This window comes from Cydia splendana, chromosome Z, assembly GCF_910591565.1.
Source record: "Cydia splendana chromosome Z, ilCydSple1.2, whole genome shotgun sequence".
In the NCBI taxonomy this organism is placed as follows: domain Eukaryota; kingdom Metazoa; phylum Arthropoda; class Insecta; order Lepidoptera; family Tortricidae; genus Cydia; species Cydia splendana.
In genome coordinates, this window is record NC_085987.1 from 24144843 (window position 1) to 24163835 (window position 18993).

Below are 18993 nucleotides of genomic sequence, written 5' to 3' on the forward strand. Positions count from 1 at the left end.
AACATTCGAGAGTGTTCTGGAATATTCCACAATGATCTGGGATGTTCTCAAACATTCGAAAACATTCCAGAAAGTTCTGAAATGTTGTAGAATGATCTCGAATACTCTCGAATGCTCTTGACTGTTCTAGAAATGTCTAGAGGGTAAAATTATCTTCAAAAGCACGCCTTTCAGATAAAAACGGGAATCTTCTGCGTGGAAAGACAAAAAAGGCTTCAAATAGGCCACAATGTTCTAGAACATTCCACAACATTTGAGTGTGTTCTGGAACGTTCCACAATGATCTGGTATCCTGGATTCTAGGCTATTTCTGAATATTCGACATCATTCCATAATATTCCGGAATGTTCTTGAACATTCGAACCTCACTACGTTAACACAATAGGTAGCTATGATCCTACAAAAAACCTTCGAATGGTCCAGAATATTCCATAACATTTGAAAGTATTCTGGAATATTCCACAATGATCTGGAATGTTCTCGAATATTCGACAACAATCTAGAATGTTCTGAAATGCTGTGGGAGGCTCTCGAATATTTTCGAATGTTCTGGACTGTTTTAGAAAAGTCTAGCCTCCGAGACCCGAGACGGCTTCAAATGTTCCAGAATATTCCACAACATTCGAAAGTATTCTGGAATATTCCACAATGATGTAGAATATTCTGGAATATCCGACAACATTCCAGAATGCTGTGGAATGCTCTCGAATACTCTCGAATGTTCCAGAATATTCCACAATATTCGAAAGTGTTCTGGAATGTTTACAATGATCTAGAATGTTCTCGAATATCCGACAACATTCCAGAATGCTGTGGCATGCTCTCGAATACTCTCGAATGTTCTAGAAATATCTAGCCTCCGAGAACCGAGACACCTCACCAGGTACAAATTTTGTAGGTATATATTTCACGATCTATTCTGAACTTTCCTTCATTAAGTTAAGGTTCAAAATTGAAAAACAAAAAAACTGCTTCTGGGTCTCAGAGGGCGAAACTTTCAGCCCTTATATCTTTAAAAGCACACCCTTCAGGTAAAAACGGAAAACTTCTTCATGGACGGCAGATAGAGGGCTACCACCCCATGTAGCTTCCTTGATCGTATCAGGACTCATTTCTGAGTTTTAGCGGCACGCACATTGTACACTTTCTTTTATTATATATATTGATTTATATTATATGTATAGTTTTGCAGTTTTTATAATTAAAATCTAAAAATACTGACTGATTTGCATACTCCGGGTTTTTGGGTGCGGGAATGTTTTCCAGAAGCTAAATAATAGGTAAAATCTATTTGAACATTTCTAAGCCTGTTTGGAGCTTACTATATATTTTTAACCGACTTCCAAATCTCAAAGAAGGAGGTTATCAATTTGGTTGTATGTTTTTTTTTAGTCAAAGCTTGTTGTTGAAGCTGACTAACATAAATCAATTGTACGACGAACAAATGGAAAAATTTGGCAGGAACTAGACAATGCCAATATTTATGTGATTGTTGATGAAACTACAAGGATCTATATCTGAATCCCTAAAGTCTTTTCTCCTATTTTTGCATTCCCTAATATTATTTTTCATAATGATCAGTTGTCCTAACACTTGTATACCCTAATTTTGGTTTCCCTATTATCGAATAGCCGATTTTTTTTGTCCTAATATGTTTTTTCCCTAATGGCACTTTCCATATTGAGTATTTATCCTAATGTTATGAAGCATAATTCTTATTTTGCCTAATTATTGTTAGGCCTAAAAACTATATATCCTACCCATCATGTTACCTAATTTTACTTAGCCTATCGTTGCTTGACCTAACACTCGTATGCCCTAACTTTGATTTCCCTATCTCGTTTCGTTTTTACAATGGTCGCAGTTCTAACCAAACCTAACCCACTTTTGGGGCAGCAGTTCGTTTTTGCGAGGATCACAGTTCTAACCTAACCTAACCCACTTTTGTGGCAGCAGTTCGTTTTTGCGAGGATCACAGTTCTAACCTAACCTAACCCACTTTTGTGGCAACAGTTCTTTTGGCAAGGATCGCAGTTCTAACCTTACCTAACCCACTTTTGTGGCAGCAGTTCGTTTTTGCAAGGATCGTATTTCTAACCTAACCTAGTTTTAACAGCAGTTCGTTTTTACAATGGTCGCAGTTCTAACCTAACCTAACCTACTTTTGTGGCAGCAGTTCGTTTTTGCGAGGGTCATAGTTCTAACCTAACCCACTTTTGTGGCAACAGTTCGTTACCATTCATTATGGAAAGTAATTGTTATGATAATTGATCAATAGGAAAAGTAACTGTTATGACAATTGATAATTAGGGCAATCGCCATTAGGTCAAAACAGTTAGAGCATATTATTTTATGCGAAACATTGTTGGGGATTTCGAAGAATATGGTAAAAAACATTAGGGATCTTGATAGTTATGGTACAAATGCTTAGGACAAATGAGTCATAGACATAACCATTACATTATGGAAAATAATCGTTATGACAATTGATCGTTAGGGCATGTGCCCATTAGGACAAACCAGTTAGGGCAAGTGACTTTAGGACAAACGTTGTTAGGGATTCAGAAGGACACCCAACTACAAATGGCGGGGGTCGTCATATTGCTAATGTGATAGTGGCTGCATTGCTTGAAAATGCAATCTGAACTCCACAATTCCACATGTGTTGCCAAGCAAATGTTTGAAAGAAACTAACAAAAGGTACAAGTATTTATAACCGATACCGTCAAGAATGCACTGGGTGATTTGTGGAGTCCCAATCCCAACTAAAGCATGATAAAGTATTGTTATCATGAACTGGTGGTGTGGGGTACCTACATGTTAAAAGCGGGTATCAATTCGAAAACAATTTTCCCGAAAAAATAAATTATACAACACAATTTATTTCTAATACTCGACAACAAAGAGAAACATTATTAATCATTGGCAGTGTTTTGGACAATATGTTAGAAAATTTCTTCGTAACCGCTTCACCGGTTATTATGTTATGATACCTACTTTGTATAGGTACTGATTCTAAATGCTTAGGGGTCCAATAGCTAGGGACAGACTGTATAACATAAACAATAAACGATCTATAGCTCGATAACATTGATCAGCGTTTCTGACACCACACCCTGAGCCATATTTAAGGAAAACCTGAGAAGATCAGCGATTGACTCGGCGTGACTGGTCCCGAAATCCGTACAGTTGTTGGGTGACTGGAAAACTTCAGTCCATTCTTCTTCACCAGCTGTACAATGACAGGTGCAGACATGCGTCCCGCGTGATATTAAAAAATTCAGCTTGCAAAAGATGCTTATTTTTATAACATTGGAAACTCCCCCGGAGTCTTTTCGCGGGCACCCGGGAAATACACAAACACCTATTATTTCGGGCGTCCGCAATAATCCACAAATTACAATTGTTTATCAATGGCTCCCGACATTTTTCCGGTACTGGCGACTAAATACGCAGTAATATTTCTTACTATCTTTTTGCTATCAAGCAGGCATTGATTTGCTAGAATACTAAGTATTATTATTTTGAAACTTGTAACTTACTTACTAAAGAGGACATAACAAAATTATTTATTAGTCCATGAAAGTTTAGTCCATGTAGGCTCATGGAACGCCCACGGTTTCACATCAATATCTCAGGTTTTGTGAATGCTTTTGAACCGTAGCAGTGGCTCGGTATTTATTTATTGTTTACTCGTAGCTCAGAGTTTTGATCGAGTTCGCGTTTCTTTTCCAGAGGTGAACAGATTAATTACAAAATTTAAAAAAGATAAACTTTTTTTACCAAAGATGTGGGTTTGAGTCCCACGTTGACCAGAGTTTATAATTGTTAATTTTTTCATTGTAATTGACATCTGCATATACAATTTAAAAAAAGTTTTTCGAAAATCTCCATAAAGAGGAAAATTCGTTAATGAAATGTTTAATGGAATCCCCTTTCCCGTTGCCTCCAAATCCAAATATTATTCTTGGGGAACGTGGATTGAGGCTGCGTTTGACAGAATAAAACGAGCTATAGACACATTTCGTAAATAGTTCACTATATCCAATGCTTTCGTAGAATCTTTCAATGGTTCAAGGCATATTTAAGCGCCATGGTTATTTCTTGTTTTCAGTTTCCTTTTTTGCGACTCGGCAATTGTCATTATAATTAATATTAATTATTGACATACTTCTCTAATTATTTGTTCGACTCTTTTGCAATAAAAAAACGGTCACCCATCCAAGTACTGACCCCGCCCGACGTTGCTAAACTTCGGTCAAAAATCACGTTTGTTGTATGGGAGCCCCACTTAAATCTTTATTTTATTCTGTTTTTAGTATTTGTTGTTATACCGGCAACAGAAATACATCATCTGTGAAAATTTCAACTGTCTAGCTATCACGGTTCGTGAGATACAGCCTGGTGACAGACGGACGGACGGACGGACAGACGGACGGACGGACGGACAGCGGAGTCTTAGTAATAGGGTCCCGTTTAAGTTTATTAAAAAATACATTAATAAATTGCTTTGACCATTAGCATAAGATGATGTATTTCAAAATTCAAAAGTGCTTGTTGCTAAGCCTACTTGAATAAAAAATATTTTGAGTTGAATTAAAGTCAACCGTTATGAAGTCAATGTTATGAAATTACTTTAGGTGCAGGGGGCCGATTTTTGAATTTCGACCACTCGATTTCGTGTATTTCGTTGAATAATATCTCCACTGCTACGCATTTAAATTCATTTCATTCATTCATTCATTATAGAATTGAAATCGAGTGGTCAATACCAATAGATTTAAAATTTTCATCGCTCGTATTTAAAAAATTAGCATTTCGGCGTTTTCCACCGATTTTCGAGTGACGAAATCGAGCGATCGTAATTCAAAAATCGGCCCCCTGTAGTCCGAAAATTAAACCTTATTTTTTGTGTAAGTTTCTCTAAATTTGTCCATGACTATAGTAAAATCTATGCACGAAGGAAACCACAATGTTCCTGTAGCGCAACTAAAGGAAACTGGTTGAGATCGTAAATATCGATTGGCCGGAAATGTGCGAGTAACGACCCATAGCGGACCATGATTTATGAGATATTTGTATGGTTCGTCACATCAATTACCGTAACATATTGAGAAATTAGTGATTCTTCAGGTGGTCATATAAGAGGCATAGTAGGTACATTGAAAAAAATACCTACAGCATTTAAATGTTATCGTTCAATAAACCACCAATACATGTTTAACCATAATATGGTCTTATTGTGTATGCAAAGATGCAATCCGTCTGTCCGAATCTAGCAGCCATTTTACTCGAAAACGATAAGGTGTACATAAAAATACTATAATGAAACTGGGGACAAAGGTATATTTTGTGAGTCGCTACGTAAGTTATTAAGTTTAAATTAACATATGTTTTATCAATTGCTTTTTTTCTGAAACTGTACTATTATTGAGGGTGCGAAATCATTCAAATAGTAAGGAATTTTGATGTTTTGAAAAGTTTGTTGGGCTAATTCACCAACCACGTTTTCACTTTGTATAAGATGACTTATGTAAATTAGTAGTTTCTTGCCTAATTCTAGTGCTCTTCCTATTCGCGTTTTACATGACTAAGTAGACGTAGGTACAGAAACCGTTAGTCTTGTGTCTAATTTGTACTCATCACTTTGTTTAGTTAGGAATTAGGAACAATTTTTATTTTTTGGTTTGATGACTGTATTCGTATGCGGTTTAGAAGTGTCAAGGTTTCGTATGATTTCTTTGTTCTCATACATGTACATGACCCTGTCTACTCTAAAGAAAAAAACATTTTGATGGGGGTTAAAAACGGAAACATCTAGCGTGAAACCTGGGTTTACAAACTTTGTGCAGTACTTACTTAATTAATACTTAATTAATATAATATATATTTGTGGTGTTGCTGTGAATTAGAAAGTACAGTAGGTAAAATGTTACTTTTGTTTTGCTTGTTTTATAAATATATATATACATATATATATTTATAAAACAAGTTTTATATGTCGGAGAATGGCTGAAATGTGCCATCTATCGCCTTCAAGAGGCGTTTTGTCATGCAAACCTTGACAAATAGAGCAAACTAGGGTGTTACGTACACTTGAGTGGCGTTCGACGCAGTTCCGCCAAGACGTCATAGAGTGCGCTGTTAAAACAATTGAAGTCCAGAACAATAGAAGTTATGCTGTCAATCAATCTTCAGAAGGAGCACGATGAGAACGAACGGGAGAGGATGACGTCTGTGGCCGTTCCTGGGTCAAATCCACTGGTTTGCTTAAGATAAGAAACGTATCGCGTGCTGTGATTTGTAATGAGTCTTGTGCAGTAAAGATTGTGAGTTGAACATCGTATTTCATTGAAGGCCCTCGTCATCCACGATTGAAGGTTCTGATGTGCTGCCGATTGTATGATACGCCCACAATTCCCGACACATATATATATATATAATATATATATATATATATATGTCGGGAATTGGAATATATATATATATATATATATATATTTATAAAACAAGCAATACAAAAGTAACATTTTACCTACTGTACTTTCTAATTCACAGCAACACCACAAATATATCTATATATATAAAACAAAGTCGTGTTTGTTCCAGCACCCATAACCCGAGAACGGCTAGACCGATTTTCATGGTTTTTGATTTGTTGGATTAGTCTCGGCCCAGAATAGCAGAATAACTGTTAAAACAACTGAAAAAATTGACGAAAACAAAATAATGAAAGAAAAAGCATTCCCATACAAAATGTTCCTAGGTATCTTACCTGTCAAACATTTGATGTTCATCCCGTCGATACGCTAAACTCTTACCTCAAATTAAAGAACGTATTTAAAAAAGGGTTTCGAACCGACAAGATATATCCACAATATTAGGATTACGCCGTATTTGAGATTTTAAAATTGTAAAATAGTGACAGTAATGACAACGGATTGACATATTTATATTTATGCATGCACTATAGTGATGAGGCTAACCATAAGGTTACATCAAGTTTGTCAAATGTAGCGATTATAAACGAATTAGTCGAATCGATTTTAATGCCGATTTTTGCAACTTTGTATTATGTGTTTGTTTTATTAACTAACCTTTTTTTCACATCGAATTTCATTTTATTGTCATTTGGTTTTTGTTTTAATTGTATCGTTTTTTTTTTTATCGATTTTCATCAACTTACGGAAATGTCATATGATTATGATATGAATCGAAACGACAGACTTGACCACAGATGAGTATTAATCGAATAACTTTTTATTCGACTAATTAATCGAATAAAAAAGTGAATCGTCAAATTTAATCGTCGATTAAATTATTCGCGATTAATTTAGTCGACCTAACATACGATTGAAATTGAATTAATCTGAATATTAATCGAGAAAATTTTAGATTACATCTCGATTGAAAGTTGACAGGGGGTCATTTTTGTACGTAAAAAAAAAGATGGCAGCCAAACATTTTGTCATAAAAGTCATCATGGGTGTCGTTTTATAGGTTTTAGGGAGTGCCGGTTTCGAAAATAATGACTATTTTGGAATCCGAGATGTCTACCGTGCACTTGATCATAAAAGTCGTCATGGGTGTCGTTTTATAGGTTTTAGGGAGTGCCGGTTTCGAAAATGATGACTGTTTAGGAATCCAAGATGTCTGCCGTGGACTTTGTCATAAAAGTCATCATGGTTGTCGTTTTATAGGTTTTAGAGAGTGCCGGTTTCGAAAATAATGACTATTTTGGGATCCGAGATGTCTGCCGTGCACTTTGTCATAAAAGTCGTCATGGGTGTAGTTTTATAGGTTTTAGGGAGTGCCGGTTTCGAAAATAATGACTCCTTTGGAATCCAAGATGTCTGCCGTGCACTTTGACATAAAAGTCGTCATGGATGTCGTTTTATAGGTTTTAGGGAGTGCAGAATTCGAAAATGATGACTGTTTTGGAATCCAAGATGTCTGTCGTGCACTTTGACATAAAAGTCATCATGGATGTCGTTTTATAGGTTTTAGGGACTGCAGAATTCGAAAATGATGACTGTTTTGGAATCCAAGATGTCTGCCGTGCACTTTGTCATAAAAGTCATCATGGGTGTCGTTTTGTAGGTTTTAGGGAGTGCCGGTTTCGAAAATAATGACTATTTTGGAATCCAAGATGTCTGCCGTGCACTTTGTCATAAAAGTTGTCATGGGTGTCGTTTTATAGGTTTTAGGGAGTACCGGTTTCGAAAATAATGACTATTTTGGAATCCAAGATGTCTGCCGTGCACTTTGTCATGAAAGTCGTCATGGGTGTCGTTTTATAGGTTTCAGGGAGTGCAGAATTCGAAAATGATGATTATTTTGGAATCAAAGATGTGTGTTATGATAATCTGAAAACTTCGCGTTATATTCCACAAGCTTATTTGAATGCAAGACATTGACATATTTTAGTATAATGTTGCCTGTTTCGTACAAGTCATATAATAGTGAACCGATACAACAGATACTAACCGGAAAAAAATTAGGTACGTATACGTATTTGTTGATATAATGCCTGTAAGTAATACAATGATTGTACAGGGTGGCCAACTTGGAGGTATACAACTTTTTTTTGCCGCCATTTTGTTTTGGCGGCAAATATGACAGTTGTTGCATGAAAATTACTTTGTGTAGATACGGCAAATTTGTTATGGAGCGTTTACAAGACGGGGACACGTGTCACGCGCCACGAGCCACAATAGAAACATTAAAAATAACGTTTCCCGGTGGATTAATTTCGAGAAACGGTGACATTGATTGGCCCCCAAGATCCCCTGATTTAACAGCTCCTGACTTTTTTCTGTGGGGCTATCTAAAGGGACGTGTCTATGCTAATAGGCCAACGAACTTTCAGCAATTAAAACAAAATATTCGAAACACTGTCGCTGAGATAACGCCAGAAATGTGTGAAAAAGTGATGAAAAACGCGATGAAAAGGGTTCGCACCTGCCATGCTGCTAGAGGTGGACATTTGTCTGACATTATTTTCCATGTGTAATTGCTGACCCTACATATCATATTTAACAAGGAATACTTAATATGTTTTATGTTTTATAGAATAAAATTTCAAAAATAAAGTGTATACCTCTTATTTGGCCACCCTGTATAATCCGTATTGAACGTGCAAAAAAAACAAATGCATACATGTACCTAGGTGAAACGAAGTTCACCGGGTCAGCTAGTATTATATTAATTAAGTATTAATTAAGTAAGTACTGCACAAAGTTTGTAAACCCAGGTTTCACGCTAGATGTTTCCTTTTTTAACCCCTATCAAAATGTTTTTTTCTTTAGAGTAGACAGGGTCATGTACATGTATGAGAACAAAGAAATCATACGAAACCTTGACACTTCTAAACCGCATACGAATACAGTCATCAAACCAAAAAATAAAAATTGTTCCTAATTCCTAACTAAACAAAGTGATGAGTACAAATTACACACAAGACTAACGGTTTCTGTACCTACGTCTACTTAGTCATGTAAAACGCGAATAGTAAGAGCACTAGAATTAGGCAAGAAACTACTAATTTACATAAGTCATCTTATACATAGTGAAAACGTGGTTGGTGAATTAGCCCAACAAACTTATCAAAACAGCAAAATTCCTTACTATTTGAATGATTTCGCACCCTCAATAATAGTACAGTTTCAGAAAAAAAGCAATTGATAAAACATATGTTAATTTAAACTTAATAACTTACGTAGCGACTCACAAAATATACCTTTGTCCCCAGTTTCATTATAGTATTTTTATGTACACCTTATCGTTTTCGAGTAAAATGGCTGCTAGATTCGGACAGACGGATTGCATCTTTGCATACACAATAAGACTATATTATGGTTAAACATGTATTGGTGGTTTATTGAACGACAACATTTAAATGCTGTAGGTATTTTTTTCAATGTACCTACTATGCCTCTTATATGACCACCTGAAGAATCACTAATTTCTCAATATGTTACGGTAATTGATGTGACGAACCATACAAATATCTCATAAATCATGGTCCGCTATGGGTCGTTACTCGCACATTTCCGGCCAATCGATATTTACGATCTCAACCAGTTTCCTTTAGTTGCGCTACAGGAACATTGTGGTTTCCTTCGTGCATAGATTTTACTATAGTCATGGACAAATTTAGAGAAACTTACACAAAAAATAAGGTTTAATTTTCGGACTACAGGGGGCCGATTTTTGAATTACGATCGCTCGATTTCGTCACTCGAAAATCGGTGGAAAACGCCGAAATGCTAATTTTTTAAATACGAGCGATGAAAATTTTAAATCTATTGGTATTGACCACTCGATTTCAATTCTATAATGAATGAATGAATGAAATGAATTTAAATGCGTAGCAGTGGAGATATTATTCAACGAAATACACGAAATCGAGTGGTCGAAATTCAAAAATCGGCCCCCTGCACCTAAAGTAATTTCATAACATTGACTTCATAACGGTTGACTTTAATTCAACTCAAAATATTTTTTATTCAAGTAGGCTTAGCAACAAGCACTTTTGAATTTTGAAATACATCATCTTATGCTAATGGTCAAAGCAATTTATTAATGTATTTTTTAATAAACTTATACAATTAAAAATATTTCATTATTCAATTGCTGTAGAAATATCAAATCTACTATTGTTGTCCTAATGATTCTCCAACTTTTGGTCTATGTCACATAGTTTTATTTTGCTTATTTTTAGGGTTCCGTACCCAAAGGGTAAAACGGGACCCTATTACTAAGACTCCGCTGTCCGTCCGTCCGTCCGTCTGTCCGTCCGTCCGTCCGTCTGTCACCAGGCTGTATCTCACGAACCGTGATAGCTAGACAGTTGAAATTTTCACAGATGATGTATTTCTGTTGCCAGTATGACAACAAATACTAAAAACAGAATAAAATAAAGATTTAAGTGGGGCTCCCATACAACAAACGTGATTTTTGACCGAAGTTTAGCAACGTCGGGCGGGGTCAGTACTTGGATGGGTGACCGTTTTTTTTTGCCGTTTTTTTGCATTATGGTACGGAACCCTTCGTGCGCGAGTCCGACTCGCACTTGCCCGGTTTTTTATTATCAGCTAAACGGCAAATGGTGCCCACTTTTTTCACAGCCTGGTGATCGCTGTCTGCTCACATCAATTTATTATTATCACACGATAATAATACACCGATGTGAATAGACAGCGATCACCAGGAGAAGACAGCTAGAGACCTGTCCTCTAGTTTAAAATCCTAACACAATGAATTATGAAAATAGTAGGTATACACATAATCGATTACAATTCTTTGTCTAACTGATCTGAAAAGCAGTATGTGTCACATTGGTACTTAGTTTAAAAATTATTTCCGCCTTGGGCGGTAACACTTGAACCCCTTACTACGCTCAGGATTTAATGTACGGGCCACGCCATAAATATGTAATTTTGAACCCTTGGGACACAATCTACTATTAATAAGCTTAACACCAGCATCGGTTGTCAGCCGACCCCGCGTAAAACCAAATTGCTTATTATGCATTAAATTGTTGACGTTGAAACGTGTGAATAATTGGACAACTATTTTTTTTTAAACTTTGCTGAATGTTGGTAGCACATATATCAGTCTAAAGTTAATGGAACTGAGGAATACTAAGAGATTGAAATAAATGGGGTTTTTTACTGTTTTTCATTATATCAGGAAGCTTACCGCAGTCAACACAGTTTTTTAAATACATATTATATAAATATTACCTGAAGCAATATTTATTGGCAGTCGCTTACGGAAGCGACGTGTATTTTTTTGTTTTTTTTTCATTCGACCTAATTTTAAGATAAATAGTATTGTATATAGAAAATCTTGATTATTTTTCTATTTTCGTTAAATAGACTCGCTATTTTGAAGTGCAGAGTGAATATTTATGTTTAAAGTGTTTAATGAAACCGAGAAAAAGTATCTACTCATGTGGTAGTTTTTTTTCTATGTTTCGTTTACTGTAGAAAAATACACGTGAGGGTTCCTTATACCCCCCTCCCCCAACGTGATCTATCGTGATTTTTTCGTGACCCCCCTCCCCCTATCGAACCTCGCGTGATTTGTGCACAAGCCCTTACCATGCAAACTTCCACCGAAAATTGGTTTGAACGAGATCTAGTAAGTGGTTTTTTTTTAATACGTCATAAATCGTAAACCGCAATTTTATTATGTTACTTGCTGCTACGGAACCCTTCATGGGCGAGTCCGACTCGCACTTGACCGCTTTTTTCCATCTGAGATACACAAAAATTTTGTGTACTTACCTCAAATGGAAAAAATACGTTTAAATCAATTAATGTCAAAAAAACTAGTGACTTCTACAAAACCTTAACAAATTATACACCTAAACCTTCATCAAGAATCACTCTATTAGTGGGTGAAAACCGCATGAAAATCCGTGCAAATTTGGAATTGTCGCCGTAGAGGCTTTTTTAAGGATCTTACCTGCTAGATTAGACGTGCTGTGGATGGAAAATAGGAATGCCGGCAAAGCAGCACCTGAAGTATTTTATACCAGAAATTAATTCTACGTTATTGATTTATCCGAAATTGATACCAAAGATGACCAACCTAAACGGGAACTGTTAAAATTTTAGAATGAGGCCAGGCGGAACGGTACTAAACTTTAACGAAAAGCACTAGGTATACTCGTATAACGGGTGTAAAAATAAAATAACTACGTATTATTGGTGTATTTAAGTTGTGATATTTATTTTGCATTCCCGATGTATATGACGGAGCCACGGGCGACGGCAGTGGGCGTAGTACCTCAATGTATTACTTCACAGCTAAATTAGTATGCTACCAGTGCATGAAATAAGCATTCGGACTCGATAACCATACTAGCGCCTACTATATTTCAGTACTAAATGATAAAAAAACTAATTGCTATTCGGATGCCCACTGATTTGTTGTAAAATAAAAGATCACATGAAACGTTCAAATCTTTATTCAAGTCAAACTAGGCCGGCTCCAACCCTACACCTCTGACCTGAGAAGATTTAGCCCAATCTGGGACCGGCAACAAACTCAGCGGGACACATCCTTTCTTTATTTCACAAAAGTAAGCTTCTAATGAAACATAAGAAATCAAAATAACACTTGAAATAAAACACTTAGCTAAATGGATAAACACATTGGATTCTATAAGCTTTCAGAATAATGCTTCAGGTATAAGCCTTCAGGAACGTGGCGGCTTATACCTGAAGGCTTGGCGGCTTGGGCACGAGGTATGGCTAACGATAACGTCCGATCTCTAGCGCGGTCCGATCTTGGTCCGATCAAGAAGAAACACCAGCGGCGGAGCCTCGCTGCTCCCGCCTCAAAGTCAAGTTGGCTCACCTGCTTGACAAGTCTACCAACATAACGACAAAACTGCCACCTCGTACCGAACTTCAACCCAAGTGAAACAACTTGACGTTCCAAAGCCTTCTACCTGTCATCTTAGTTCAACAATACGCCAATAGACGGCGTTACTCTCTACGTTATGAATTTCGTTATAACTTAAGCAAACTTAAGTAATACGTAGCCAAACATTGCTAATCAATTGTATACAGGCGTGTAAAACTATGAACTGTAAAGCTGCAATACGTCCTTCTGGAGTCACGCTCCGACATATACATAAATAAAAAATGATTTTCGTGTTATTACTTCTGCGTATTATTTTATAATTTTTAATTATAAAAAAAGTACGCAGAACTAACAATTCAGGACGTTGTTCCGTTGCCGTGGTATTTAATTCATCACGTTCGTAAGGTAGACCGAGGCGAATCGGATCACAAGGCGAATCAGATCAGACTAAAAATCTGTTGATATTTAAAATATTTCCTACTAGTGACGTCGCAGGCTAAGAGAAGAGACGTACGGTGAAATTTTAATGCTCAATGCAATATTTCAGCTACTAAGGGATTTTTATCGTGATCTGATTCGCCTCGGTAGAGTACACCGAGGCGAAAGAGATCAAAATGAAAAATCCGTAAATGTTTCAATTTGGTCATGCATAACAAAATCGCGCTGTATGTTACTGGAATTCATGCTAGGTATTTGATAATTAATGTATTATCGTATTATTGCCCAAACTAGTACATTATCATGTTACAATTAATGCCTACATTCGTGGGATCGTAGGTGTATTACATGGATTAAGTAGGTACTTGCATAGAACGCGTATGGAGAAGATGACAAAAGGCCTTTCGTGTCGAGCTACGAAATCATACGCGGCAGAGGCTGCAATTTCCTGGCTCTGAAGCCGTTGAACGCGACCGCATCCTGTTACTTTATACAATACGTCGACGGTTGACATTTTAACCAGCAATTTACGGAAAGCTAACCGAGGCTTTCAGATTGCGCTCTTCTTTGTGCTGTGCAAGGACAGGTGACTGTTCAAAAATATTGTTTGAAATTGATTTACTTTATACCTAGATATAACTTTTTATAAGTGTTATAAGTAGACTCAAAATTTTTAAATGAGAATGTTTTCAATTTGGTTTAAGACTGCGTCGATCGTCCAGTGGTGCCCTTGTTAGGGAAACTAAGTTTTCTAATGTACCAATTAATTTCTGTATAAATCAGTACCTATATTAATGTTGTTGTTCTACATATCCCCCAATTTTTAATGCTTTTAGAGGGTATATAAAGATTTCAGTATTTTCATCAACAAACCAAGCATTTTCATCCGAAACAGTGCCATTTGATGAAGTGGAACTGCTGATGATGACCATCAGAACGGGACTCTTTAGCAACGCATATTTCACTTTGGCGATTTGCGGTGGCTTTTGACCTCTTTGTTTTGTTGGTTAAGTAAGTAAGTCCTGAAGGAACATTTGTGTTAAGGTCTAGTTCTGATGATAGGTTCCATGAGGTCCCACTCCTCAAATCTTGTTCGTACATACCTACCTCGACCGGGATACGAATTACCAGTCTTCTGTTCATGAAATATCACACATAGAAGTAGGTAGTTACTTTCAACAAACATCACACACGTCCATCAATACCCTATTTCCTGTAGTCATGTATTATTAATGAGGCGTTCCACGAGAATGTCGCTTACGAAATACTTTTGCCTTATATGGCAGCTACCTCAATCAAGTGCGTAAAGACCGACATTATACCTACTGTCAATTGGTTAGCCAAGTCATGAATCATGAAATATTACTAGACCAAAGAATTTTTTAAAGTAAAAACAAATCTTACTAAACATTTATTTCCATTTATATTTACAATCAGTTTACAAAACATTAGAATTAAATCATTTACAAGGTTGACTAATTCAAATCAGTAACGTCAGGACTGAGAACTGATAGCAAATCTAAGACATCGGTTACACGCTAATTCTGGCGTCAGTTCAGTCCATCAGTCTGGTCAGACTGACGGGAGAATTATCGTGTAACACGCGGACTGATGGACTGATGATCTGGACTGATAAAATTTTAAATTTTTAGATAATATTCGTCAGTCCAAACGGTTGCGTTCTGTGTCCAAACGGCGACTGTGTCGTAATTTTGTCAGTCTGTTGTCAGTGTGGACTCATCGTGTAACCGTGTCCATTTTCCATAATTCTGGCATCAGTCAAAACTCGAATGGACTGATGGACTGAACTGACGCCAGAATTAGCGTGTAACCGATGTCTTAAATGACAACCTGGGATGGTAATATATACTGTATGAGTTCCTATCCCTACTTTACCTGTACTTGTACAGGTAAAAAACAAGTTACAAGAAAACTAGGTAGGTAGGTCCGAGTTTTCTTGTAACGAACGAAGCAATGGTTGAAGCAACTCATTCCTTCAGATTTCTTTTTTGTTTCAGGTTCCGATGTCTTTTCCATCCGGCAGTGTTTTTTGGGCATTTACAACAACACAACGCACCTAAGCATGGTACCTACATCAGCCGTAAATCTTTAAGTAATCGATAAAATACTAAAGTATAGGTTACTAAACTTTTAAAAACTTCGTTATTATTGTTTGCATTGGAGAATAATTTCCTGACCTAGTTACATTTACATTTATTTTTGTATTAGAACATTCTACGGGAATACCTACAATACTCCGACGGTTAAAATATAGCTTCCTACATTTCTATCCAGTTACGTGGTAATACAGAAACTTCCTGGATTGCCTAAAAGTATGTATTACACGGACTTTCGACGAAACATTTTTTATTACCTTTTTTTAATCTTTCCTGATCCTAATCCTTCCTGAAGTCGAGAGTTTTTTTTCTGTACCTACAATAGAACCTAAAGCAAACGGCTCATTTTTTGTACAGTCACTTTTTGTAAGTAGATTTTGGATCCTCAGTGGTGGTGGCTGTGAAGTGGTGGTGCATTTTTTCAAATTGCCAGCAATCGTAAAATACAATTCTATCGTATAAGCACCTAAGAAAATTAGACAGAGGTTTTTTTTCAAAAATATTAATACTTATTTTATTTTATTCCATGGTCTTTAAATCGCTCAATCCAGAAACTTTCAGTTTTTTACCTCGTAACAACAAGTAAAACGTAAATTATGTTGTAGGTGATCAGATAATGAAGTTTTTTGGAAATATTTCTATAAAACGTTCGATTCGAGCATGCTGATTAAAAGAAAAATTACTCTGTGGGCGAAACTAAAATCCAAGCTTGTTAATGAGAAGCAGGGACATCTTGCCCAGACTGAATTACAAAACATGTGATACAACATTAAAGCTACTTTGACATGAAGGTATATGCCACCAGATATGAAGGTACGTTTGGCTCTTTATGATTGCATTGCGAAATTAACATTATTTATGAACTGAAGGCTTTAGCGAATTCATATTACATGATATGATATTACATTCACAGGTTTTTTTTAAAAGCTGGAATTGTAAAATTGCTACCCATTTTTCGTTGAAGCGTAATAAATATTTATTCAGGAATAGTTCTTATGATGTTGTTTAAAGTTGTCTGTTAAACGGTTCTTCACAAGATCTTAGACTCATAAAATATGAATAGGAAGCGATTTCCTTAAATTAATTAATGTTTTAAAAGCAAATATTCTAACAAAATAATTTCACGGCACTAGTTTTTAATGTTTTTACGGTTTTGCACAATTCCTTCCAATTCAGAAAATATAACTACATCATGCTTTTGGTTTGACGTGATTTAGTTAGTATTGGTAAGTTTACTTACGAATATTATACGTACGGGATAAAGCAATGTTCAAGGTCATCAAACTATCTATCTCACTGAACAGAGACAGATTGGTTCCCTAAGTGTTGTAATGGGAAAAATCACCATTTCCATGACCCGGTCACAAGTATGGATGGGACACGGTACAGATTTAGGTCAACAACATATTTTCTTGGCTTAAGCGACGGGGCAGCTCTACCGAACTAAAAACCACTTCAACTAACGTGCCTACCCCTACCTAGTTACCTTATTCCTAAGTGAAAATTAATCTCAACCATGTTTGCTGTATTTCTTGCCTGAAACACAGGGAATCCGACCTAGTTCAGGTACATGTAAACCGTCACTAATTTTTAAGTCTTTGTTTTATGAATGTACGCAATACAAGTTTTAAATAAATTATGTTTATGTTTAGTTTAATGTCATCTGTCTTATCTTATTAGTATCACGGCGTCTATAGAGCAACTCGTCTATGGGGCAACTCGTCTAAGACGCAGGTTGTCTCAATCGCAGCTCGTCTACATATCAACTCGCCTAAAAGCAACTGGTCTACACGATTTTTTAAGTAGCAGCTCGTCTAATTAGCTATTGGTCTATATAACGACTCGTATAAATGGAGACTTGACGAAATCGCAACTGGTCAGCAAAAACTACGCGGAGAGGTGCAGCTCTGGCCATGATGCCACTTCACACACCGAATTATTTCTAGATGTTCTAGACCATTCAAGAGTAAACCATTGCCACAAAAATCATTTGCCATAAGAAGTCAAAAAAGTGGTAATTGAAAAAATAATGCGTATTTTCGATTAAATGTTTGGCGAAATCTCGGACCCGTTTGTCGTACAGAATTAATAGCACGAGAGCTGGTAGAAATTTCAGAGTAGGTATTTGAGTCGAGTTGAAAATTTTTCTAACACTTCCCCTAACCTAAACTGCAAATCTGGCAGGCAGGTGGAGGGTCATTGTGGACCCCTGAATCTTCAAAAGTTATTTTTTTTGGACCCCAAAAAAGTTTCTTGAGGCGAGCTGATTTTTTTATATGTTAAAATAGAATCTTAAATTAGCATCAATAACATTCTGTGAAAATTTCCACTCCACATACTTAGTTTAGATTAGGAGAAGTGTTAGAAATTTTTTCAGCTTGCCTCGAACACATAATTCCAGTCCTCAATTGGACGTCGTTTAGCGAAAAAGGATCCATCCTCAAAAATGTGTCATTGAAAAGAATGACTTTTTGTTTTTGACAGAAGGTGTCTCAATATGATTTCATTAAAACATTTAGATTACAATAGATTAAACATACAAATTATGAACTAAAAGAAGGTTTGAGTTTAATTGGCACATTTTTGTGGATTGGATCCTTTTCGTCCCTATACTACGTCCAATTGTGCAATGGCCTAGAAAAGAATATATCATATGGCAGGTATTACTTCTTAGTCTAGTAATTTTTAGTAGTGACTAATATTTTGATAAAAGAAACATATTACCATATGTATGCTCGCAAGAAAATTTCTATAAATTCCTACGAATTATTATGCAAAATTAATAAGTTAATCGTTATTCGTTTAATCATAAAAATACTTAGACGACTCCATTACCTTCCGTGTGAAATTTGCCGCCGCTACTCCGGACACTATTTATAACCAAAAAAATAAAAACCGGACAAGTGCGAGTCGGACTCGCCCACCGATGGTTCCGTACTTTTTAGTACTTGTTGTTATTGCGGCAACAGAAATACATCATCTGTGAAAATTTCAACTGTCTAGCTATCACGGTTCGTGAGATACAGCCTTGTGACAGACGGACGGACAGCGGAGTCTT

At 36.3% G+C, this 18993-nt stretch overlaps 1 protein-coding gene across 2 annotated transcripts in view; it reads left to right on the forward strand.

Moving 5' to 3' along the window:
• LOC134804743 (neuroligin-4, Y-linked-like) overlaps positions 1 to 18993 on the forward strand; it is an 88768-nt gene that overhangs the window by 15267 nt on the left and 54508 nt on the right. Inside the window, exons 2-3 of one of the 2 annotated variants that reach the window (XM_063777945.1) lie at positions 15837 to 15904; positions 16541 to 16748. The gene's annotated coding sequence lies outside the window, so the exon portion shown is untranslated. The remainder of the gene's footprint in view (positions 1 to 15836; positions 15905 to 16540; positions 16749 to 18993) is intronic. The other variant, XM_063777946.1, reaches the window with a different exon arrangement.